Source organism: Rousettus aegyptiacus, unplaced genomic scaffold, assembly GCF_014176215.1.
Source record: "Rousettus aegyptiacus isolate mRouAeg1 unplaced genomic scaffold, mRouAeg1.p scaffold_m13_p_2, whole genome shotgun sequence".
NCBI lineage: Eukaryota > Metazoa > Chordata > Mammalia > Chiroptera > Pteropodidae > Rousettus > Rousettus aegyptiacus.
The window spans coordinates 97,000,959-97,027,874 of NW_023416295.1; the positions used below are offsets into that span (position 1 = coordinate 97,000,959).

General features: G+C 39.2%; 1 long non-coding RNA gene across 1 annotated transcript; it reads right to left on the reverse strand.

The window, feature by feature from the left end:
• Window positions 1-3,505: 3,505 nt before the first annotated feature.
• Window positions 3,506-25,406, reverse strand: LOC107513452. Its single transcript, XR_001597546.2, has 4 exons — window positions 25,231-25,406; window positions 23,257-23,320; window positions 5,257-5,422; window positions 3,506-3,640 (listed from the first exon to the last, which is right to left on the reverse strand). It is a non-coding gene; the product is annotated as an uncharacterized LOC107513452 (long non-coding RNA).
• Window positions 25,407-26,916: the final 1,510 nt, after the last annotated feature.

Consider the following 26,916-nt stretch of genomic DNA (forward strand, 5'->3'; position numbering starts at 1 on the left):
TCACAGCAGCAGTCAAAAGCAGCAGCTGAGATGTGTGGCCATCCTAATTAGAGGATGGAGAATTCTGAAAAGGCCCTGGAGCTGTGACATTCCTGGCTGAGGTTTTCCTTCTAGGAATGCCATATTAAGGTTTTGGTCATCACATTGTAAAAAAAAAAAAAAGACTTAATAGGAATGATCCAGAAAGGGACAACGGAAATGACTTGGAAAAGAGTATGAGAAGCTTCGAAGTTAAAAGCAGAAAGCAGGAAAAACACTTCTAAAAGAAATTATTTTCAAAATTAAAAGAGAGAGAAGCAAGTAAAAGCCTAAGATGATGGAAGGGCAGGCTGAAGGTGTACTGCCTGTACGTAGGCCTTTACAGACATGTTGGGGAGCTTTCACCTGTTCCATTGGAGCACATCTGGCGAGGTCAAGAAATGACAACAGATTACCCAACACGAATTATTCTTCCATTTTTCATTGCAACAAATATTTAGTAAATGTCCTCCTCCATGTTCCAGGTACTGTCTCTAGCCTCTTAGGATACATCAGTGAACAAAATAGAGAAAAATCCCTGCCCTTTTGTAATTTACAAGCTGGGGATGGGACAGGTAGGTGGGCAGGCCTTGAGCTGGGAGTGGGGAAAACAGATAATGTAATGTAACAAATTAAGTGTGTTGTATAATAGGGTATAAAGTAATAAGAACTATAGAAAAAAACATAGATCAGGGTAAGGGATGTTGGGAGTAGTCAGAATATCCTCATTGAGGGATATTCCCTCAATGTTAATATTCCCTTAACATATGAGGGAAAATGTGGAGGAGATAAGGGAGCAAGCTTGATGGATATCTGGGCAAAGAGTACTCCATGCAGAGGAACAGCTGGTGCAAAGTTCTTAAGGAGTGTCTGTGTGTTTGGGTGTGTGTGTTTGGAGAGGGAGGAGCAGGGGAGATGTGTAGGTTGAACAGGGCCTGGTACAACAATCAGCAAATACTTGCATGGCACTAAATATGTGCCTGATAGTGTAAAGTGTAATAAGCTCTTTGTATACATATATATATATATATATATATATATATACATATAAATATATATATATATATATATATAATTCTCACAGCAACCCTATAAAGTAAGTACTCTTAATACTCCCTTTTATATGTAAGGAAACTAAGGCTCAGCAATTAATTAACTTGGCCAAAGACCAAAGATCCAAACCTAGGTGCCTGGCTTCAGCGCCAGAGCCCCTAATCACTACTCTATGCCATCTCTTAGTGTGCTTTCAACCTGTCTACTTCTGATTACCAGCCCTGATTACCCAGCTGCAATCGGAATTCAAATACTCTCCTAGGAAGTGTTGCTCACTGCTTTATTACATACGACCCTTCCGGGGCCCTGTGCTTCCTTCTCCCACCAACTCAAGAATTGCTCTTTTCTGCAAGTTCCTCACTGGGGTTAGTTGTTTCTGCCCAGAAAACCAAGGAAACGTCTACGGATGGAGCTTTGGTTCAGTTTGTGAGGGGAAGTTGGGGGGGGGGGGCAATGGAAGGGCGTGTCTGTGGATTAATAACGCCCTATAGATCACTAGGAGGAAGGACAGAGCATAAATTGTGTTTAAGAACTAGATGTTACCATTCCTTCTATTCCAAAAGTTACTGTGTGGAGGTACATTTTTAACACAATGGTCACCAGCTCTTCTCATGCCTTCCATGTCCTGTTCTCTCAAGACACAGAACCTTTATACTAAAAGCCGTTGAACTGCACACTTTAAATGGAGGAATTGTATGGCATGTGAATTTTATTTTAATAGAGCTCTTTAAAAAATCAATTTTTTAAATAGATAGGGCCTGGGCCTTTACCACTCCTGCCTACTTTCCTTCTGATCTCTTTACTGCTTCACATAGCTTCAGGGAGCCCAGGAACACACGCAGAAAGATATTCACTGTTCCTAGACTCCAAGGTCTCCACCCAAAGCGACAACTTTGTTTTGACTCCAAGGCTTACAGCATTATGCCAAGGAAAATAAATGACTCTTTCCCATTATACCTCAGTACAAATTTTTTTTATTAAAAATAATAATAATAATAATAATAATGTTTTAATGTTAAAACATACATCTATATTACGGAGCAGAAAGCAATATTTACATGCATGAGAAGGCAATATTCACATACTGTTTCAAACAGTTTCTTGTTTGCAGCTACCTGCTTACAGCTGGGGGAGGGGAGGCACATGTTTCCTACCATCATGGGAGAGAAGCTTGAGATGTCATGTTTATGTCTAGAACAGTCAAGAGACTGAGAGGCCAATTCAACTAACTAGCTGAGGGATATTTAGAAAGTCACATCCCATTTTGGGGCCTCGGTTTCACATCAAAAAGATGAAATAATTGGACAGGGTGATCTCCGAGATCGATGCCAGAGCTCACAGTCCAGGATTTGGTGTCACGAAGAGACAAATCAGATGTTGGGCTCCGATATGTCGGTGCCAAGATGCCTAGAGATATGGGGGGCAAAAGATAAACTCCCTGCCTTTGAGAAACTTCATTTACTAGAGGGGACTAAAAAGAGAGCCATGTGTAAGACTGACAAAGATATAAAGTAAAATGCAAACCATCTGAAGAATGCGAGGGACGGGAAGCAGATGAGAATAATGAATGATCAGATCGCTGGTCCAGATCACCTTGTTTTGACTCACCTGTGGAACTAAAGAGACAAGGAGTCTCTTACACTGCAGGTCCCCCTTACACAAAGGCAGTCCTTATCAATCTTGCAGATGGCCTCATCACAGAAGAGGAAACTCTCAGAAGAGAAAAGGGATCTGAGTAATCATCTACCAAATTCCTCCATCTACATTTAGTATTTGGGATGATACTTATCTCATGTTTATAATATTTTTATTTGATAGAATATTCTTATTATCCCCAATCCAAAGTAATCCTAAAACTAGAACAGGAATGCATATCATATCCTTCTCTTCAAAGCCCAGTGCTTAAATATGGAATGATTTTAAGTAAAGTCTTATTATTAGCATGAAATTGAAAAAGATCTGCCCACAACAACTTCTCAAAAATCATTGCCCTAAAAAATATTAAGTTCTTACCCTCTACCTAGAGTAATTGTGCATTTTCCTATCTCATCCTTTCATTTCAGATCTATTCTCACTCCCTGAGGCTATTTCTGAGCATTTCCACAGGTCTCCAGTCAAATGCCTTTGCATGTCTTAACATGCCATGTGTTCCGAAAAGAAGTGAAACTAAAAGGAAATAGAAAGGAAAAAATCACTGTGATCTCTCCTATTTAATTCATTTATTTTAGTTTGTCTTCAAAGGATTTCATTTTATTAATATAGGAGGATTTCTGCCCCAGCCTGTTGGATTAATGCTTAATCTGAGAACTAAACTAAAAATTGATATCTGTGGGTAAGATATTGGGGAAGACCTTTCTGGATGATACAGAGATATTAAATGTTTGCTCCTCTTCCCCATCCCCCCCGCCCCCACCACCACCAAGGTTTCTTCCAATCCAAATATTCTGGAGTGCAGAAAGGACTGACTGATGATCCCTCACAGATGGTACAAAACTGGGTTTTTCCTCTCCGGCTGTAGAATGTGCTCATTTCATCACTAGATGGCGCTGGCACACAGGCAAGATCAGCTCTGATTTAAAAAGAAAAAAAGAAAAAAAAAAAAAGATTTGAGCGCAAACTTTCTAATAAGCCAGAGGATTCCTTTGTTTCTGCATGGACAAGATCAGCTTTTGTCAAGCACACTTAAAAATAGCTTTCTGGAGTAGCAATAATCTAATTGCGCTGTTTTACCCTAAATCAACCAAACGGTCAAGACTGAATGAAAGTAGTATAATATGTACTTAGTAGTAAAGGTATTTATAAAGAACTATAAATCTCTTAATTCTGTAGTGTCAAAAAACAGCGTTAAGTGGTCAGCAGACTTAACTGTGTACTATAACCAAAGGTGATAAGTTTTAGCTTCTTATTCTGATATGGATGGGTCTTTGCCAATTAGATCATGCAGATGTAAATTCAGGTAGCTTCAAATTAAATTAGGAATTAAAGTAGGAACTCCCCTACTTCCTAACGAACTATCTTGTCGTAGCATACTTGGATCTGTTTGAGGATTATTCAATATTATTTGATGAAAATTCACTAGAACCACTAACCAAGTTCTGATAAGCTAACATCTAAGTTTGAGTTTTAGAATTTTGGATTTGGAAAGGAGTTTACGTGGCCTGTTTTCCTCCCAGCTCCCAGCGTCCTCAACACAAGGGCTCAGCCAGGCTGTTTAAACTCTTGTAGCAACAGCAAACTAAACACTCAGAGAAGCAGCCCATTCTATTTCTAGACAGTTCCAATAGTTAGAAAGTTCTTCCCTAGATAGAGCCAAAGTGTGGCTCTTTATAACTTCCACCCACATATTCTATTCTCTTATTAGAGGAAAACTGCCTTTTTTTTTTTTTAATCTGACTGCTCCTTAAAATATATGATGGTTTAGGCCTTCTCAGCCTAAAATATCATCAGTTTTTTAATCCGTTTTTCATATAACATAGTTTCTGTCTCTATCTTGGTTAACTTTCTCTGATTTATCTTAAAATGTGTTTTGATCACACAGCCAGCAGTTTGCTGTCTTGATTTAACACTGTACATCTATGAATAGAGACAAAATTTGATTAACTGTCTTCATTGTTTTCTCTTTGGAGCCTGTGGTCAACTAAAACTCCTGGATCATTTATGTGGATATGGTAGATCAGATCAGCCCAATACCTGATTATGCAATAGAATTATAATGCACATGTTAAGCCCTCTGATATCATATGGATTTAAGCTCATAGCTGTTTGTCAAAATTACTTAAAATCGTTTAGTTCAGACACTGGTGCCAGATGTATCTGGATTTAGAATTTTGTTCCTCTACCTCTCCATGAGCTGTATCATCTTGGGAAAATGACTTGATCACTTAAAGCATCGGTTTCCTTATTTCTAAAATAAAGATAATAGTACTACCTGCCTCATAGGGTGGTACAGTTTAAATGTGAAAATGTTGTGGAATAAGTATATTTGACACAGTTCATAGCACATTGCAAGTACTCAGTGTTTTTCATTACTAGTAGTAATATCCTATCACCCTTCGTATTAGCTATTCTTCCTTCTATGCATCATGTGAAAATCTGATAAGCATCTCCTTAAAGACACAGACAAAAATACTATCAGGGAAGTATAAAAGAGATCTCCATAGTTTCTCTTCAGTCTGATATACGCACGAGTGAACACACTGTAGGTATAGTTCTTGCCCCAGGCTTGCACCCACTGGCTGGCCAGCGGCCAGTTCCTGTCTTATCCATGAGGTGATTATGATGGGTCTTGTCAAATGCCGTGCTGAAAGCAAGTGTGGTTCTGATGCCTCTTCTTTCGACCAGTCTAATATCCCTATCAAAAAAGGAATAAATGAAGACATGTTTTGTTTCCTGAGATTTCGGGTTGGCTCTGAGTGATCTCTGCTTTTCTAAAGACTGACAAAGAGTCTACTTAATAATCTGTTCAGTTGATGGGTTAAAGTGGTGAAATTGTGGGTTATTTCCCCCTTCGTTTCTATTATTATAATAATGTTTGTAGAGTAAATAGCTTTTTAAAATTCTGTTCTAGAATTCTGCCAGGGATAATTGTCAAGCTGACTGGCTTATAGTTTTTATAATATGCCCTTTTCCCCTCTTTTGAGAATTGGACAACTTTGTTCCTCTCTTGTCTGTTAACAGTTCTCCTATTCTCCATGTTTTTTCAAAGATTATTGACAACAGTCTGGGAGTTCTTTGAGCAACCTGGGATGTGATTTGTCTAAGTCTGAAGATTTGAATTTATTAGGGGGTGGGGGTGGGGGATTGTGTGTGAAAAGAACACCACACTAGTTTCTAGCTCTGGCTTTGCCATTCACTAGCTTAGTGAACGTGGGCAGGTTTTGACTTTATTTTAGTTTTAATTTCCCCATCTGTGAAAGAAAGCATTTGGACCAGATGAAGTTGAAGATCTTTTCAAGGTCTGATGTCTATGTCTCAAGTAATATAACATTTTCTTACTAACTTTTCTCATTTATCCTGGCTTGCTTCCTTTCAATAAAATTCGTCCTACTCTTTCTAAAAATTTAGGATACATTTTTGTTTAGAATCCAAACACTTTAGTATGGTACTCAGAGTCCAACACTATCTGGCCCTGACATTTCATTCCAACTTTATTTCCTATTCCTCCGGGTACATACCTTTTCTTCCTTCAGATAGACCTAGCTGCTCTTCCATGGTATGCTCTTCTCTGTCCTTTTGCTAAGGTCACTGCTGTAAGTTGGAATATTATCCTAGCCACATCTCAGTCAGGCTCTACCCTCCTTCAAGGCCCAATTACCAATTTTTTATACTCTCAGACACAGTGTGCTCCTTTTTCTAAATTTCTGATGCATTCAGTGCAGATGATCTGACGCTTACTCATGATAATCCCTGTGGCTTTTGGGTGTGTTGTTGAATCGCACTGTTACTGATTTCGCATCTAGGGTCCCTCCCTCCTGCTGTCTTCCCCCTCCTTTGTTGAGCACTGTCTGCTCAGGGGATGCTCAATGAACTGGGATGTTAAATGGAGTCTAAGCCATTATCAGCTTTTCCTAATCAGAATATTTAGGTAATTTTCTAGTATGTGGAAGTGTCTTTTTCTTCCTAAGAGTCCTAAAAAGATGAACTCAGGCAGCTTACTATCAGAAAGCATTTCAAGACAAGGAAAGGGTTCGGGTGTACAATTAGGAAGCCAAAACCAGCTCACTTTCCTCCCTATGCTAGCACAGATACAAGGTGCGAGGAAAGTTGCCTAGTTTACAAAATTACTAACTGGTTCAGGATCAAGTCTGACTCATGATGACTATCCTATCTTACTTCGATCTTTCCTATATTGGCCAACACAGCCTAAAGCTTTGGATTAGAGACCAGGTTTATATTGTATTTAATAAATGGCATAGTTATATATTTTAATAATGGAGAAACTACTTTGTGGGTCCTACATCCTACCAGGTATACAAGCCAGCAAACATGTATTGTATAAATATGTTAGTACATGAAAAGGGAGGATTGCTCCCCCCCACACTGTTCATAGTAAGTTATATGTTTTAATAAACAATGTTAACAGAATAGTTCGGAATTACACTATTTGTCATAAAAGTACTATAGTTGTGAGAAAAAACTTGTGTTGGGATTGTAACAGACGAAAACTAAAGTCCAAAAATGAGCTGGTCACAAGCTCACAAACCACGTCAGAAACAGAGCTGAGATAAGAAGGCTTTCATTTGTTCAACATGCACTGAGAATTACTATGAACCAGACCCTGCTGGGGCCATATGCATTAGGGATATAGAGATATAGAAAAGATACATAGACCTTGCTCATAAGAAGTTCACAGTCTTGGGAGAGACCACCCAATAAACAGATAACAATTATATGATATCAGAAGTACTATAAGAGTGATTTGTGCATTCACTGCAGCCAAGGGCCGATGGCTGAGTAGAATGTAGAAGGAAGCAAACCTCTTTGTTCCTGCAGGATATGTCCCATGTAGCACTCACAAACACTCACCATTCTCCCTACTCCTGAAACCTCCCCACACATAGTGAGAAGACACTCGCTCACTAACTGCTCTGGCAGTCACTAACTTAGAGAAGTCTTCGGTCACCAGGAAAAATGTTGGGGACTGAGAAACCAAATCACATCCTGTTATAACTGCAAACTAACAAGTCACTCCCAGGCTTGCAAGGCAGTGTTTGTACAACTCTTTCATTGTCCCAGTTGTGGTGATAAGCACAAATTTCCCAGGCAAATATAAGTAAAGCCAGTGCTTAGTATGCTCATAATAAATGGGAGTGTTTATAACTGTTAAACACAACAATAACACTGGAACTCCTTACAGAAAAGCAAAAGTAAAAGGGTGTGAAGAAACAGCCCGGCTCCACGCACTGCTGGATGTATCATCAGGCGTGGGAACGTAAACTCCTGCAGGCTGCTTTCACTGAAGTAACAGTCATCCATCCAGAAACTACAACACCTAAGCCACATCCCCCCCCTCCACCCCCCCCCCCCCCCCCCCGCCAAAGAGCATTAGCTAACCTTGTCATTTCAAGTCAAGGAAGCACTTTCCCTGGGAAATCCTATGCCTGTGAAGCCAACCTTATCCCTCACATGCCTGAACCCCTGACCCCCAACCTCCCTGCCCCCAGCTGTCATCCGATTGTAAATTCCAGGCCAGCCCTTTGCCTGGGACCACGGCTGCCCCACAACTTCCCCCTCTCTTCGGGCCTGGTTTCTGATGAATGAGGAAGGATTCCTTTCCTCCCCACTTCCCTGCTGAATCCTCCAGGGAGAAGGAAGAGATCCTGCCACCCCACAGCCTTCTACCTGAGAAAACAGAGGCCCAGGGAATCTGGAGTCTAGTCACTTGTCCAAGGTTACACTTCTAGTAAGGGCACCTGCCCACCTGGAGCAAGAAGTGTGACCTCTGGCCTGCTTTGTGAGCCTCTGAGCAGTCTGCACATCCTGCCTCCCACCAACAGAGGGCCCAGCTTCAGTTTCTGCCCCTGCATTCTCCCCACCACAGAGGTTCTTGATGCCTTGAGGACTGTGGACGTGGATTTAGCTCCCTTGGTACTGGGACATCATCAGTACAGGAGGCAAAGTGATGGGTCGGAAGATTTCCCAAAGGTCTTCCTGCTGCTAGGAAACTGCTCACCACAACAAGGGTGGGAGGTGGGAGGTGGGAGTGAGAGTTAGACAATCACGTGAAAAAAAAGGTTCATTATATACCATCAGGGTATTCCAGCAGTGTAGAAACACGAGTTCTGTGGAGCAGCTTGGGAATGGGGCCCAGGCTCTGCCATTTACCAGCTCCTGGTTTTGGGGCCTTGAATGTCTCTGAGCCTCCCTTTCTGCATCTATAAGATAGGAGCAGTAAATACCTACCTCATCAATTTGTTCTGAAGATTAAATCTGATAATAATACATGTCAAGCACATGGCCCAGTGATTGGCATAGTTCAGGTACTTGGCAATATCTGCTTTATTACATGAAAAATGACTTTATTTTAATGCAGAGATTTTTTTAAAAACTTTTTTTACACTTTGATGTATCAACTAATAAATTTATTAATGTATTGATAAATAAATACACATGTTTTAAATATGAGAAAAATATAATTTCTTTCCAGAGTAAAAATTTTCTCTGGTGTTTATTTCTGAAGGCTTGACGAGACCTTCTTTAAGAGCATAAGAGGAGTATATGGTAGGAGAGGGGATGTGAAACTGTTTTCTTCTACTGTGGCTGAAGTTTTGGGCTCTGAGTGCCTATGAAGGCCTTTGTAAGGTGGCACTAGGAAGATGTTTTAGGACCCAAAGCACAATGCTTTATTATTCCCCAAATGTTGCAGGGTCCAGCTCAGAAATCACCATCCTCAAGAGGAAATTCTTAGACTTTTCATGTTGAATAGAACTGTTAGGAAACCCCACAGAGACTCACATCTACATCCAGTCTTAGAGGCATGTAGAAAAGTGAGGAAGAGAATGAAGAAAGCAACATCAGACAATACCTACACCTTCTGCTTCACATCGTCTTCTTCTACGGGAAGCTCCTACGCAGACGGAGCTGGGGATTTTATGACAAAATGCATCTTACTTTCCCATTTTCTTATTGTGTACAATCTTGCCAGGAGGCCATGGGAGAAATTAAATGTCTTGAATTGTCCTTCCATCTGCCCTATGGAGCTTCTGAAGGCTATGCTATAAGAAAGCCTAGACAGAAACCCTCCAAGAACTGCGTGGGCAAACCACCACTCCCGGGAGCTCTTGCCCCTTCTTCTCTGGGATCTCGATGTCATCCAAGAACTCCCTTAAAGTGTTTTTGCTTGGTCCTTAGAGGCATCGTATATTTTTTCATTTCTTTATTTACATCTTAAGCCCCTGCAATTGGGCATCTGCCCAACTTCCTATATTGTAACTGTTCCCTTCTTAAATCCGATGACTTTACTAAGCCACCGCTTTCTCCACTCTCTTGGCCTCCCTGAGATTGGCGGCCCAGCTGATGTCTCCTTCCTCCAGGAAATACTCTTCATTCCATCCTCTCTTGAATACTCAGTTGTCTTCACTTCTTTGGGCAAGAAAGTGGACATGAACTGACAAATAAAGAAACGATCTTTTTCTGTTCTTGCTGCCGCCCCCATCCCAAGATGCAGCGCACATGCGCACATGCTTCCTGCATGTGAGTGTCCTGCAGGCCCTCTCCTTGGCCCATGCGCCTCTCTTTGCCCCCTCTCTCTCCCAGTGAATTCATCCACTCTCATGTTTTGTTTTGTTTTGTTTTGTTTTGTTTTGTTTGTTTGTTTTTGTTTTTGTTTTGCCTCTGGCTGTGAGGGCAGCTCCCAGAGTCGTCCTTTCTAACTGTGACTCTCAGGTCTACTCTGTCTCACAGTTTAAAAGGTGTCTCCTCTTGGTGTCCTCTCAGATTCAGTTATTGGAACTAAACACATATACCTCTGACCAGCCTCTCTATGGGCCTTTGGGCCTGGATCACGGAGTTCTCCCCTTCTCGCCCACCCCATTTTTGGCTTGTCGACAAGATCAGCTGTAGCTATAGGCTTCTATCACTCCATATATCGACCCTTCTGTATCTCATCTTTATACCATTGCCATGGATGAGCTGGCTCTGCTCCTTGCAAATGCCACCCTCTCCACGTGTTCACTCAAATCCTAGCCCTCAAATTTACACAGACATCGTCACAGTTATTCTCCCCTCTCTCCTGAATTCTTCTCTACACAGGAAAACTTCTTTAAATGGTTGTTTATTCTCACAGTCTCCTGTCTCTCTTCTGCTATATTTCCCATTGAACTTATTCTAATTAGGATTTCATAGCATCTCATCCTCCTGCTCCCTTCCACACATACCACCTACTACCAAGGCTGTTCTTATCAAGAGCACTAATGATCTCTTCATCACTACATCCTATGGTCATTTCTCAGTCCTCATCATATTGGACTCATGGCGGCACAGGACAGAGGTGATCACCAATGCTTCTTTAATTTACTTCCTTCACTTGGCTTCTTTGTATTTTCCTTCTTTCTTCCTGGATACTTCTTCTCAGTTCCCTTTGCTGATTCCATCTTATTCCCCATTTCTTAATGTTAGGATGCCCAGGACCTAGCCCTTGGGTCTCTTTTCTAAATACTCTCTCTTTCTTGATGATCTCATTCAGTTTGTGGTTTTAAATATAATCAATATACTTATGATGCCCTCATTTATAATTATACGTGTACATGCTAATCACCTATTCACAATTTCTCTTTCAATGTTTAATAGACATGTGAATGCATCCAAGACTGAACACTTGGTCTTGAAACCAACACCCACTCTTCCCACAGCCTTCTCTGCCTCAGTTAACGGCATTCTTCTGGTCGTTCAGGGTAGCATCTTACTGTTTCTCTTTCTTTCTCTCTTTCCCCTCTCACACTCTATTTTGATCCTTCTGTGTATCCTGTTCTCTTTACCTTCACAATATGTACACAATATAATCACATCTCACCACCGGGTAATAGCCTCCTAACTGGTCTCCCTATTTCTACCCTTGCTGCCTACAGTCTATTCTCAACAGAGCTCTCAGAGTGATCCTGTTGAGTATAAGTCTGATCCTGCCTCCCATGACAATCAGAGCAAAAATCAAAGTGTTTACAATGGCCTGCAAGTCCCTCCACCTTCTGGGGTCTTGTCACCTATCCCAACTCCATTCCAATCTGCTCTCTTCCTTGCCTACTTTACTGCAGCCATGTCGACCTCTGTTCCATCTCAAATATACTAGGCACATAGTACCACCTCGGGGTCTGAACTTACTCTTCCCTCTGCTTGAATGCTCTTCCCTAAATATCTGTATGGCTTGTTTTCTTCCTTCAGGTCTGTAGTTAAATGTTACCTTCTTGGTGAAGAGGATTTAATTCTCTATTTAAATACCTTCTTCTCCTACTTTCAAAATTTCCTAACTCTCTTACCTGGCTTGATTTTTTTTTTTTCCCACAGCCTTATCACCAACTAAATATATATATTTAGTTTCTTCTTCTCCTCCTCCTCCTCTTCCTCCTCTTCCTTCCTTTTCCTTTTCCTCTTTCTCCTCTTCCTTCCTAGTTTTTAAATTTTTATTATTTTTTAATGGTCTATGGTCTGTCTTTCTCTACTAAAATGTAAACTCTATGATGGCAGGGATTTTGTCTGTCTTGTTCACTTCTGGATCCTCATTTTAGTGTGTCAAATATATAGTGGACATATAATAAATAAATATGACTGAGTGACTGAATGGATTTCTCCCTTCAAAATGATTTTTAGATTCCCCCTATAGTCTTCATTCTTACTATCAGCCCTACTTTTGGACTTACCTCCCTGGATCTGTATTACTATAATATTCTATGCGTTGGTGTCCTTATAGTAACAGAACCAAAAGTAAGAAGCAGGTTTCCCAATTCTAAGCCTAGGGTCCTCCACTCTATGGTCCAGCTGACCTTATATATATGTTTTTCCTTCCTTTTAAAAAATGTGTTTATTTGTTTGTTTTTATTAAATTTATTGGGGTGATATTGGTTAATAAAATTATATAGATTTCAAGTGTACAATTTAATAATATATCATATGTATATCGCATTGTGTGTTCACCAACCAAAGTCAAATCTCCTTCGGCCACCTTATATTTAACTCCCTTGACTTTTACCTTCCTCCCTCCCACCCTCTTTCCCCACTGGTAATCACTAAACTGTCGTCTGTTTTTTATGAGTTTTTGTTTGTTTGTCTTGTTCATTTGTTGCTTTCAGTTTCATGTCCCACATATGCATGAAATCATAGAGTTTTCAACTTTTTCTTTCTGACTTACTTTGTTTAGCGTGATAATCTCAAGATCCATCCATGTTGCCACAAATGGCAGTATTTCATCTTTTTATGGCTGAGTAATATTCCATTATATATATGCACCATATCTTCTTTATCCAATCATTTATGGAAGGGCACTTTAGTTGTTTCCATGTCTTGGCCACTGTTAATAATGCTACAATAAACATCGAGGTGCATATATCTTTACAGATAAATGTTTTCAAATATTTCAGGTAGATACCCAGAGAGGGATTGCTAAGTCATACGGTAATTATATTCTTAATTTTTTGAGGAACCTCCGTACTACTTTCTATAGTTGCTGAACTGATTTACATACCCACCAGGAGTGTATGAGGGTTCCTTTTCCCCCACAACCTCTCCAGCACTTGTTATTATTTGTCTTGTTGATAATAGCCATTATTTTTAATGTTCTGTTATAATTGCCCAGCCAAGATGGCAGACTTAGCTGGATATTCTAGGAGAGAATGGGCTTTGATTGTGCCTGAGACCAGTCATAGGAAGAAACTCTGTTGCCCATTCTAAGAGATTTTAAGATCTGAAATGATATTCTTGTTATACTCTGTGATTTAAAAAAAAAATGCAGTACAAAAGATGAGTACATTATTGGGAATGGAGGAGCCTGAGACAAGCCGAATAAAATAAGCTCATTCTTTTTGGAACCTCTTGAGTTTCTGGGAGCCCCTTTTCCAGGTGAATAATAAGGCTGACTTGAGTGTAAGAGACGTATCTGTGGTTTTCACAACCTTTGCTCTCTTCTTCTCCACATGGCAGAGGGCTTTCTCTCTGAAACCAAGAAAAACAATGGTGCAGTAGCATGGCCTAAGGCACTGCAAACTCAAATACCTAGCAGGATCAAGTAGAGAATATAAATGAGGTAATATGTGGGGATACGGAAACCTGGAGAGGACAGGGTCTCTTGAAAGGGATCCATTGCCATTATTCAGCTTGGCCAGTGGTTGCTATGGGAGAAAATGTTACGTCCAGAGATCTTTTTAAAAGCTAGAAGTCTGATATTTGATGTAATATCTTCTAAATTGTAATGTTGACAAAATATTCAAATGTTCAAAAATGCTGTGTGGTCCGAAAAACACATCTCTGGGCTGAATAGTCCTGCGAGCTGCTTACCTACAACTTGTCATGGAGGGAAAAAAGCATGAAGAGTAGGATCATACTGACAAAATCCAACTCTGGGCTTTACCAACTGGATCACGAACAAAGTTATTCCAAGTTACTTAACCTAAGCTTCATTTTTTCCATCTCTAAAATCAGGACAGTGTTTCCAGGATTGATATTAAGATTAAATGAAATCATGTAGTTGGTACTCAATATTAATTTCCCTTATTCCTCTATTGTCTGCTCTCTCCCCTCTTATTCATTACATAATAAACTGGAAAGAAACAGCTCCTCCACATTCTTATTTGAAGCAAATTTAGCCACACTTTTTACCATTTCTCACATATTTTTCTAGGAAAATTGACCACAATGAGCCTAAATGCACCGTTGATTATCAGACCTTATTTCTATCTGTGATAAGAAGCAAGCCTGCAGAGGCTTTTGTTGTTGTTGTTCTGTTTTGTTTTGTTTTATTGTTGTTTTGCTTTTTAAATGATAAGAGGACAGAAGATGCATAAAGAAACATTTTTTTCCAAAATTAAATTCTGACAGTACAATCTCCAGTGATTCTCAGTAGGAAGCAAAGAGAAGACCCAGAGCCAGCAAAGGAAGCCCTCCAGCACTCACAGGTTTTCAAAGAGGCTTCACAGATTGGGATTTAGGGACACAGAACCAGAGGAGAAAAGCAAAGAATGTCACAGGCTTGTAGTCATAGTGTTAGCAAGACTGGGGCTCAGAATAAGCTGAGACTTGCAAAAAATGCTCAGGAACAGCAAAAAGAGCTTTGTGTAAGTATGTTCTGAGCAGGAAGAATAGGGAAGGGCCAGGGCCAGTGCTTGGGGCAGATGGCGTAATGCTAGCAGATGACAGATATAAAGCAGAATTACTCAACTCCTATTTAGCCTCCATCTTCTCTATCTCCAGGAGGATCTTCAAACTGAAAAGGGTAGTATAAACATGTTAAGAGGAAATGGCAGCCCTAGTTGTGAAGCTCCTTAGAAAATAACTACCTGGCTTCTAAATAAGTTCAAGTCTCCAGGCCCTGACAAATTACATCCCTGGGGACTAAACAAACTTGTAGATGTAATCACAGATTATTGTCAATAATCCTTCAGGAATCTCAGGAGTGATACCACAGGATTAGTTAGTGATGGACTACTGTCTGATGTGTCAAAAGGAGGAATATGTAGGTTCTGAAAAGTTTGCACCTTTGAGTTTAGCTTTGATCCCCAGCAAACTCTAACTGGGTTATTAAAGAGTTAGATTGTAATCGCTTCAAAAAGGAAGTGGTAATCTCAAGAAGCTAGTACAAGTTTGTGTAGAACAAACCACGTCATGCTAACATCATTTCATATTTTCTTCTTTTTTGAAAGGTTACCAAAACTCACCAGATTATCCTAGAGGTACTGAATCTTTTGGGGGGCTTTTGACAAAGTTTCTCATGGTAAAATGAATAGATAAGAATTAGATAATCTACCTCTGGGTAAAAGTACAGCCCAACAAACCACTGTATCCAGAAAGCATTGAATGACTGTGCCAAGACACCCAAAGAGAGGTACATAGACCAAGAGGCCATTGATCCTCGTGTTAGGACCTGTTCTGCTGAAAATCTTTCAGTGACATGCAAGACATGACTTTGTATAAATGTAGCATGACACAAAATGAAGAAGTATAAGTAATATGCTGCCTTACAGAAACAGGATATTGTTTGCCTGAACAAGGAACCAAAACAAATACAATGGAATTTAATGGAGGAAAATGAAAATTTTTCATTTTGATTTAAAACAAACAAACAAAAACCAACTCAGTTATTCAAACTGTTGACAACAGTTAATGTGAAAAAGTATGAAGATTTTAGTTAACAGAAAGGTCAACATGAGCCAAAAGTTCTGACATGACAACAAAAAAGACCTTGAGCTTGTTAGGCAGTGTGAAGGGAAGCTTCAGGGCCGCCCCAAGGCTGGTGCCAGTGCCATTGGCCTGCCTGTCCTAGTGCATCGGGGTTGCTTCTGGGCACCATGTTTCTCCTTCATACTCAGCTTTGCGGGCCTTGGTATTTTTTTTATTATAAAAGCAAAATACATTCATTGTAGATAACTTAGAAATGTAGAAGGGTAAACGAAGAAAAAAATTACTTCATTCTCACCATTTACTGGTAACTACTGTTATCATTTTGGTATGTGTCTTTTAAGTCTTTTTTGTGTGTGTGAGATGGAGGCTTATGGAGGAAAGTATTAAAAATGTGGCTTTATGTAGAGTTTCTAGTCTTCTTTTTGTAAAATCAACATTACATCCTGAATTATATCTTTGACTCATTATACATTCTTTGAAAACATAATTTTAATAGTTGTACAACCCACTATTATGTGAATATGCCTTAATTTCTTTAAATTGACTAACCCCTGGACATTTAGGTGGTTTCCATTTGGAGGCGGTGGCACCAGATTTTAAAAGAGAGACTGACAAAGTAATGAGCATTCCAGGGAGGACAGCTAGTTTAGTGACAAGTCTTAGACATCCTGTTGTGAAAGAAACAGTTGAAAAAGCTAATCAAATTGGGGTGGCCGGAAGAAATCTAACTATGGGAGGTGAACACACAATGTAAATATATATATGCCTTACTGTTAAAATGTGCAGCTGAAACTTAGTAGATTTTGTTAACCAATGTCACTATAAAAATTTTTTTTAAATAAAATAAAAATAAAAAGATGAGACTGTTTGTCCCAGACTGAGAGAGCCCCGATTGCTATCTCCAAGCCCTTGACCAGCTGTCAACGTGAAAGCGAAGGAATTAGTATTGTGTTCCTCCAGAAGGTTGAACTGAGACAAAGGGAAAGAGTCTGTTTTTAGCTCTAGTTATAACGATTCTTGCTGCCTGCCATGGGCTGAGATGCTCAGTGAGGGAGTCGCACCTCCTTCATGAGAAGTGTTCAAGTGGAGACAGGATGCCTATCCAAGGCAGGAATTTGTAAAGAGGATTCCTCCACTGAGTGGGAGATTGAAATAATAACCTCAAAGACTCCTTCCAGTGGAAGATTTGGTGTTTTATTCTAAATTATAAAGCTGCCCTCCTTTGGCCTTGCTCACATAAAGAATTTATGGCAGGTAAGGGGCAAAGGATCAATGTCATCAATTTTACTGCTATAGTAAGCATTATAGCTCAGAAATACAATATACATCTTGGTACTTGACATTGGCTCACATCTAGGTAGCATTTTGTTAACAGTTAACAAAACAGTCTTCATATGGTTCTTAGAATTTAATTCTTCTAACAGCTTTGTGAGGTAGGTATTATCATTATCTCACTTCCAAAGGTTGAAAAGTTGAGGCCCACAGTGCCAAAGTGACAAACCCCCGTTTCCTGGCACTTTCCATGATAGGATGCCACTCTTCTGGTGTGAGTCCTGGTATGCTCTTTCATGAGCTGCCACATTGTCCTTTATACTGTGTGTGTTTATCATCTCTGCAGCTAGATTTTTAAAACCCTATAGGGCAGGATTGTGTTATTTTTCATTTACATTCTATCCTCTTGCTCCCAGTGCTCTTTCTAAAATGCAGATCTCATCTCGCCAGCCCCCTGTTTAGAATTCTTAGCTTCCCATTGCCCCCCACAGTGACTTCCCAGTCCCCTCCTAACCCCACAGTTGGGAGAGGTCTGGAAAGAAGAGAGTAGTACACATTTCAGAATCTTAGGTGGCAGTGAAGGATGGTTAGAAGCATCAGAAGCCATACAGCATTATTTGAAAAGACCAGTTAAAGCAAATGGCTCCTAAATACATTTCCTGCTTGGTAGAGATATGTAGGCAATACTAAAATTCTCAATCCTTTTAGGAAAGTGCATTATTTCGAGAGTGCGAAAAAGAACATGAGATTTTTATTTTTATCAAAGGGAGCCATAGGTTTTGTGGTTGTTTGAGAAATTCTGACATAAGGCGTGAAATAATGCCACCCCTGTCATATATCAACTGTCCAAATGTGTATGGGCCTGTGTCTGGATTCTCTATCTTCTGCTGGTCTATGATTTCTGCGTCAGAGCAATTATATCTTATTTATTATGGCTTTATAAGATGTTTTGACCTCTGGTAGTACAAGTGCTCCAGTTTTTTTTTCCTCCAAAAATGTGTTAGCTATTTTTAGCCATTTGTTCTTCCATATTAATTTTAGTATGAGCTTTTCAAGTTCCTTTAAGAAAATTGATTTCCATTGTGATTGCAATTGCACTGAATTCATAAATTATTATTGGAGGAGAGCTGACAACCTAATGATATTGAGTCTTTCCATTCATTTACTCAGGCGTGGCAGGGCCTGTTGATTGCCTACTCATCAAAAACCTGCCTCACCCTACCCTCTTTCTTTGTAGAACAGCTGTCCCCAACATTTTTGGCACCAGGGACTGGTGGTCCTATAAGAATCTAATGCCTGAAGATCTGAGGTGGAGCTGAGGCGGTGATGGTAGCGCTGGGGAGCGGCTGCAAATATAGGTGAAGTATCACTGATTCACCTGCCGCTCACCTCCTGCTGTGTGGCCTGGTTCCTATTAGGCCACGGACTGGTACTGGTCCATGGCCCAAAAATTGGGGACTCCCGTGGTATAGTATGCTTCCTGTAATAGAGACTGGACATAGGAGATACCTTCCTAGCCTCCCTGCTGGTAGGCAGGCCTCATGGCTTAATCCTGAACAGTGAAACATGAGGCGAAGCTTTCTGAGAAAAGTTTGATAAAAATGGATATGTGAAGAGATATCTCTTTTACTTCCTTCAGAGCAGGGCTTTATGAAGAGGGCTTTACACATAGATGGTAGCTAAGACGTCTAATCTAAAACTGTGAGAGGACAAATCTGAGGACAAAAAACCCTGCCAGAAATAATGCAGCAGGAAGACCGAAAGAGACTGTTTTATGATGCCTTTGAGTTGCAGAATTAAACAAACCTGCATCTCCCCATGCAAAATAATAAATATTCTCATATTTAAGACGTTTCTGGTTGGGTGTCTATTACTTGCATGCGAAAGCATCGTCATAAATATAAGGGGTCTTTTTTTCATCCCTCAATTATATTTCACCATTTTCCCCACAGGCATCTTATACATTTTTATGAACAATATATTTTAAAAATTACATTTCTAATTTTCTATTACTAGTAATTAGGGAGGCTACTGATTTGTTTGTTGGTCTTTTATTCAGCTTAGAGACTACCCTTATTAATTCCGAAATTAATCTATAAAATCTCTTACTGTATCATCTACAAATAAAGACAGTTTTTCTTTTGCTTTTGAATTCTTAAATCTATTACTTATTTTCTTTTTCTTATTGTATTAGCTAAGACTTCCAGTATAGTATTGAAAAGAAGCAGTTATAGCTAGCAGTTCTGTTTCCTCCTGACTCTGATAGAAATGCTTATAAGTTTCACCTTTCAGGGCCTCTGCATGACACAGCTCCAGGGAGCCCCATTCACATTATTTGACCATTATGTATGATTTTATATTTTTATAAATATGTTTTATTAGGTTACTGTGTTACTTTTTGTATCAGTTCAGATTAGGGTTGGCTGCAAGTGACAAAAAAAACTAATAAATAAAAATGGATTAAACGATGATAGAAATTTATTTTTCATGCTCAAGATATCCAGAAGTAATCAGAAGGGGGGAAAATGGCATCCCTCTGTTGACCGAATCAAAGTTGTGATGGAAACAAGGAGCAGCGGGAAGAAAAAATTCTCTAGAATCTAGGGGAACAAGCCATACAACTCCAGAGAAATCCAAGAAAGCACGCTGCAACAGCAGAAGGTAGGATGGGGCAAGAAGGCGGGGCTGCCTGGTCCCCAGCCGCTCAGTGAGCCGGGAAGCTGCAGCAGTGGCACCGGCAGATGCCTGTTAAAGGGGCCATGTCCATGTGTGGGTTTTCACGGTGACGGACCTTCTCAACCTGAGCACAAGTGCCTATTTGGCTGCATGCAGGGGGCACCAGGGACTTACAGGGAGACATTGTCAGAGTGAGACTCAATTGATACAGAAGTATCAGTGGTATCCATTGTTCCCTGTTGAGCCCTTTCCGATACCAGTGCGCCGGACACAGCACTGCCATAACCCTGACATCATCATACTGGATAACAGAGGTTGCTCTGACCAGAGGATTCCCTGAAACCCCGCCTCTCACAACTCGCCTCCCCACCCAAGCCACATCCAGGTGTGTCCTCAGTGAGTCAGGTGATCCTTGCTGAGCAGTGCCTAGACTCACACTAGAGGCAGCTGGCCTCGGTTTCTGGTGTGGCCTTTGAGGTAACTGTAAGCACAGCATCTGTAGTTTGCTTGCTAAATCTTAACAGGTGGTTCTGGAGGGGTAGAGGCTTGGGCTATTTTTAGCCTGCAGCTGAACCACTGTGCCACTGGAACCTACCACACAAAGCCACACTAATAAGACTGAGAAACTTAGGAGCTGTACTTAGTGCATAGAAACAGACATGAAAAGACAGCCAAAATGGGAAGACAAAGAAGCAGAAATCATATGAGAAAAAAGAACAGAGATCCAGATATAATGGAGTCAACTCATCTAACAGATGCAGAGTTCAAAACGCTGGTTATAAAGATGCTCAATGAACTTATGGGAAGTGTAGATGAATTCAGTAAGAACTTCAACAAAGAGATAAAAAACATAAAAATAGAAATGAAAATTTTAAAAGGGAATCAATCTGAAATGAAGGACACATTATCTGAGATGAGAAATATATTAAATGGACTAAACAAAGTGAATAAAGAAGATCAAATGCCCTCTCTAGAAGATGGGAAAGTCAAGGACATTCAATCGGAATGGCAAGAGATAAGATGCCAAGACTATAAAAATAATTTAAGGAGCATATGGGACACTATTAAGGGTCCAAACATCTGTCTTATTGGTGTAACTGAAGAAAACCAAGATGTTGAACAGCTGTTTGAAGCAATAATGATGGAAAACTTCCCTAACCTGGTGAAGGAAATGGACATTAACCCCCGGGAAGCTCAGAGAATCCCAAAAACCAGGATCCAAAGAGGTCCAGACCAAGGCACGTCATAATTAAAATGCCAAAGGTTAAATACAAAGAATATTAAAAGCAGCAAGAGAAAAACAGATAGTTACCTACAAGGGAACACCCATATGACTGGCAGCTGATTTCTCAAAAGAAATTATGTAGGACAGAAGGGCTTGGCACAAAGTATTCGACATGACGAAGACCCAGGATCTACAACCAAGGATGCTTTATCCAGCAAAGCTATCATTTAGAGTTGAAGGACAGATAAAGAGCTTCCCAGACAAAAATAAACTAAAGGAATTTATCACCACCAAGCTAATATTACAGGAAATGTTGGAAGGACTTCTTTAAGAAGAAAACATGTATCAAAAACAGGAATAAAGAATGATAACAACTACATTCCTATCAATAAGTACCTCAGATGGAAAAGAATTAAGTGCTCCAACTAAAAGAGTAGATGAATGGAAAAGAAAACAAGACCCCTACATGTTGCATATAAGAGACTCACTTCAGATTAAATGACGCAGACTAAAAGGAAGCGAATGGAAAAAGATATTGCTTTGACGGAGCTGGAAGGTATTTAAGTTAAACAGAGAAAGATAAACACTATATGATTTCACTTATATGTGGAATCTAAGGAATAAAAAAAACAAACTAATCAAAAACAGACTCACAAATATAGTGGACAATTTGGTGATGGACAGAGGGGAGGGGGTTGAAGGGCTAGGAGAATGGGGCGAAGGGTTAAAAAAGTACAACTTAGTAGCTGATGGATGGTCATGGGGGTGGGGAGCACGGCATAGGCAACATAGTTAGCATTAATGTGATGGCTAGGTGGCGTGTCAAGGGAGGGAGGGAGCAATTGGGGGTATCATTTTACGAACTATATAGATGTCTAACCAATGTACTATATACTTGAAACTAATTAAAATAAATAAATTATTTTTAAAAAAGATATCCAGAAGTAATCAGTCCAGGACACAAATAATGCACCACAGTCTGAGAGATGCAGATTCCTATCATGTTGTTCCACCATTTTAAAAGTATAGGTAGAAAAGTTAAGCTTTTCTCAATAAACAAAGAAAAGGTATTCAATAGAATTTATCACTGACTCATGATTTAAAAAGAAAATCCTAATAAGCTAGGACTAGAAGTTATGTCTGATTACCAATTTTAACTCAGTATTTATTCTCCCCTTATTACATTGTAAAAGAAACTTCAATTTTTTCTCCTGAATTTTCAAATTTATTTGCATAAATTTCTCTTATGTTTTATTTAATCTCTATTCTGATGTGGTGGTTCTGTTTCCTTTTCTGTTCTTGATGTTATTTGTTTGTACTCTTTTTTTCTTCCTTTTTTACAGAATTTATTTTACACCTATTGAAAAAAACAGCATTTTAAACACTGACATATTAACTCCCTAATTAGGTCAAAGGCAAAAGTGTTTATGAGAAATAAGGCACACCATCACTTATAGTCTTCAAAACGTAATACTTTAACTTTCGTAATTTGACAACGAATTCATGAAACAATCTCCAGACACGTAGTTTTAACAGATAAAGAACACTTTTAAGCAGACATGACTGTCCAAAATTGTTTATTAGGTAGGAATTTTATAAACTACTTATATTAGCAGTAATGGTGGACCTAGAGAGTATTGCTCCTTCTCCAAGCTGCAGGGCAAGCACCAATAAGAGTGGCCCTTCCCAGAGTCATAGCTCTTGCGGCCTGCCAGCATCAGCCCTTGCTTCTCCCTGTGCTTTTGGACTGGTTTGGTGATCCACTGGGTGTCAGAATCCCCTCCGATAGTTTTATGGAATGGATCAATGAGGACAACCTCAAAGCATTTGTATGTGGAATCTTCACCAACCCAGTAAGAAGAATTCAAGACTCTCAGAGCCCCACAGTGGCATCCAGCTGGCTTTCTGGAAACAGACTGAAGGCTTCAGGCAAACTTTAGCTAGCTAACATCATGATGGACAGGCTCGCCATAGGTCGCACCTAAGGGAACTGCGTGTTTGTGGCCAGCGAGGCAGCACGCACGAATCCAGTATATGACAAGGTCTGTGTTCTTTATTGGGCCAGGTGTGGGCAGAAGGTGGGGGGAGGGGTGCAGTGGAGCACAGACTGCTGGTGGTACAGCCAACCACTCATGCTGAAAAAAAAGTGCATTACATCCTGGATGTACCTGTAAGCGCCCATCTTGGCTTACCTGATTGCTGCAGCCAGATGGAAAGGGATACTGGTTTTCTTGATTAGCCTAACTAGACATTTTCCTTTAATTCAAAAAAATCAAAATTTAATTTTATTGATTTTTTTAGTACTGTTTGTTTTCTAATTCATTGATTTCTATTCCCTTCCTTTTACTCTTTTCAGGCTCTCTCTGTTCCCCTTACCCTTGCTTCTTAAAATGACTGCAAACTCATTTACTTTTTATCTTCCTTTTTATAAATTAAAGTTCCACTCTAACTGCATCACATGTTTTTATATGATCCTTTCATTTTCACTTAGCTTAAAATATTTTGAACTTTTCATTATGATTTCCTCTTGAACTCTAAAATTATTTAGGAAGATATTTTTTAGTTACCAAACATGCTTAAAAAACCAATTATTTTTAAAACTCTCCCTTTGGCTTGTACGTATCTAATTTAATTGCATAGTGATTAGAAAATATGTATGCTGTAAACTATTTGAAAATTGTTAAAATCTGTGATATGGTCAAGTTTGCAAATGCTTCATGTTAAAATGAAAATAAATTATAATCTATTGTATGCAGGGTTCTATAGAAAGCTAGATAAATTTATCGATATTTTCTTTAAATATTCCATAGTCTTGCAGGTTTTTAGTTTAGTTTTTATTTTGGATGTTTGATTCATCATTTTATGTTAAGAGAATGTAAAAATCTCCTACTATATATATATAACTAGTTTTCCCCTTTTATATAATTTGAAACCATGGTGTTTAGTGTATGCAAGGTCATGATTGCTACATAATCTTAGAAGATGATTCATTTTATTATTATATGTCTCTCTTTTCTCCTATTCTTTTAGTCATAAATTTCATTTTGTCTAATATTAATATTGCTCAACATTCTCTTGGGATTTAAATTATCTACCTTTTTTCTTCTCACCTTTTATTTTCAAACTTTTGGATTGATATTGTTTTAAGTATAACTTTCTTGTCAATTGTATTGGTTGAATCTCTGTCTCTCTTTCTCTGTCTCTTTATGTCTCTCTGTCTCTCTCTGTCTCTCTCATTCATTTTGATAATCTCTGCTATCAATTGTTGGCTTTAATCCATTTTACAAGTATTGTGAGTTATTATTATCTTATTTTTGTTCATTTTTAATGAATAAAATTCCCGTTTCATCTCTTTAATCATCTTCAACTTACTATTTAAGTCTTTGTCAGATTGCTTTGTAAAATCATTTTCAGTTAAATTATTGATTTTGTTGATTGTTTTTCTTGGCATTAATTTTTCTATATATATTCTGGAAAGTTTGCAGACCCATTTTGTATGAAAGTCTTTTTGCTTTGTTTGTTTTGCTCTCTCTTGCACCTAGCTCAGAAGTTGTATGGATGCTTCCACCAAGTACCCTGTACCCTGTACCCTGCACCCTCAGCCAGATTTATGATGGTTTTTTGGGGCTTCTGCTCCATAGTGATAGTGAGAATATTACAGAGTCAGTCACAGAACTTAGATCAGTCCCTTGTTAGGAGGCTGGGTCTTAGATCTCCCACCTCTCTACTCCCATTACTTCTGAGAGTCTGACCCTGTCCTCAGTTAGCCTACTTTCTATCATCATTTGCATAGGCACTTAGTCTTTGTTATCCCAAAGGAGTCAGGATCCTTTCTGCTACTGCCTTGAAGCCCATGGCTTCATCTCCACTCACTGCTTTGCAGTGATCCATAAAGTTATTTTCTCTTCTTTTTGAGTTTGGCTACATCTTTTTAGGCTCGCTTTTTCTTTCTTTACTTTTTCTTTCCCTGTTTTATACTTAGAGCACAGGGAACATGTAAAAATAAAAAAATTAAGGGAAGCCAACTTTACTATAGATCCATTTCCTAAATTTTTTTCCTAAAAAATTAAAGTATAAACTTCTTAGGCTAGCATTTAAGATTTTGCATTTTAGATCTGCTCCCACTCCACTGCCAGCCATCCTGCACTCCACTTATATGAAGTTACCTGCTGTTTCCTGAACATGGCATGTGCTTTCGTTCTTCTGTGTATTCACATCCTCTGTTCTTTCTGTCAGGTTGGCCCTCCTGCCATACCTTTAATCTTCAAGAGCTTGATCAAAAATCATTTCAACTAGGAAGTTGGCTGCAGATCCTACAGGCATAGTTATTTACTTCTTCTCTGTGCAGTGCTCTCAATTCATGTGTATCGAGTGAGTGAGTGAATGAATCACGTGATAGGCAAGACTGAGTAAACACACAGTACCTGTGGTTTTCTGCCATATTGTTACCTCCGTGGTTAATTGTTTATCTAAGTGTCTGCTCTCAGCAACTGTAATGTATTATATTTATACAGTGCATTTAGAAATAAAGGGAAAACAATGGACACAGTTTTTCAATAAAGTCTGTCTTATACTTTGGCCATTCTGCTAACGCTGCATGAAGCCAGTTAAGATAGCACAGTATAAAAGTGTGGCTTTTACAACTCTTAAGGCGGATGATTAGGGACAACCCGTCTCATTTCCTTCCTCAATTTCATGGTAGTCTTTTAAAAAGAGGAAAAGAGATGAGAGCATGAGCTCTATTTTTTTTTCTTTTTAGAAAAGAAAAGTATGATGGGAAAAAGCTTACATACTTCAAGCTCCAGTACATTTAAATGATTTAACATCTATGAAAATCCAATTGTATCTTTTTATTTATTATGATTCTCTCTCAGGAGAAGGGCACATTTTTTGGTCTCTTTTTGACAGGGAAAAGGTCATTTATCAAGGAAAGTAGAACCAAATGGCATTATTTTTAACAAAAATATTTACTTAATTGTCCAACTTTTGGGGAATCCTTCAGGATACTATTTTTCCCTCAGGAACAGAATGAAGGCTCTGTGACATGGCAGAAACAAAAAGGGTTTTAGTCTGGTGGGAGCTACTTGTGCTTTCTTTTCCTCTAGCTCAGTTACAAGGCTATGGCAAAAACAGAAATTCAACTGAGTAGCATTTTTGTTCTAAAAATATTTCTAATTCATCTCAAATCTGTATCTCTTTTGGGGAGGGAAACTAAATCCATTCTAACAAGTAATCAAACAAACAAACAAAAAACCAAAATCTTCTAAAACCACAGACTCCTCTGGCGCCTGTCTATACTTATTTCTTCCCTGTACTCCAGCCCCCAAAGCTCTAGTCAGTGTGACCGCCACAAAGCCACACTCTCACCTGGTCCAGCTTTTGTCAGGGTAGTGTTCATTTTGTCTGACGTAGGGGACGTATTTGGCTAACGCTACATATGGAAAACATAGGTTAGAGAACTAGAAAGCAAATTGAAATTATCTTTCCTTTTATCTTCAGAACTTTGCTCCCTAAGTCCAGTAGTCTCCACAGATTGCTGAAAACCTGAAACGTAACATATGAGATTTCTTCTCCCTAGTGATTTGAAAAAAAAAAAAACCTAAAATTTTTTCTCTAAATCTCTATTTCTTTCCGTATTCCAAATTCGGTCTCAAAGCTTTATTCATTTAACTTCATTTAACAGAAAATCATTAACTACTTACTATGCTCTCTGGCGGATTTCCTACAGATACAGAATTTGAATCCATGGTAGGCCCCTCAGAGAGGATTTAGAGTTTAAACAATTGGCAATTCTGAATAAATGCAAATGTCAACAGAAAGGATCCAGTTGATCAGCTGGCTTTTCTCTTTGT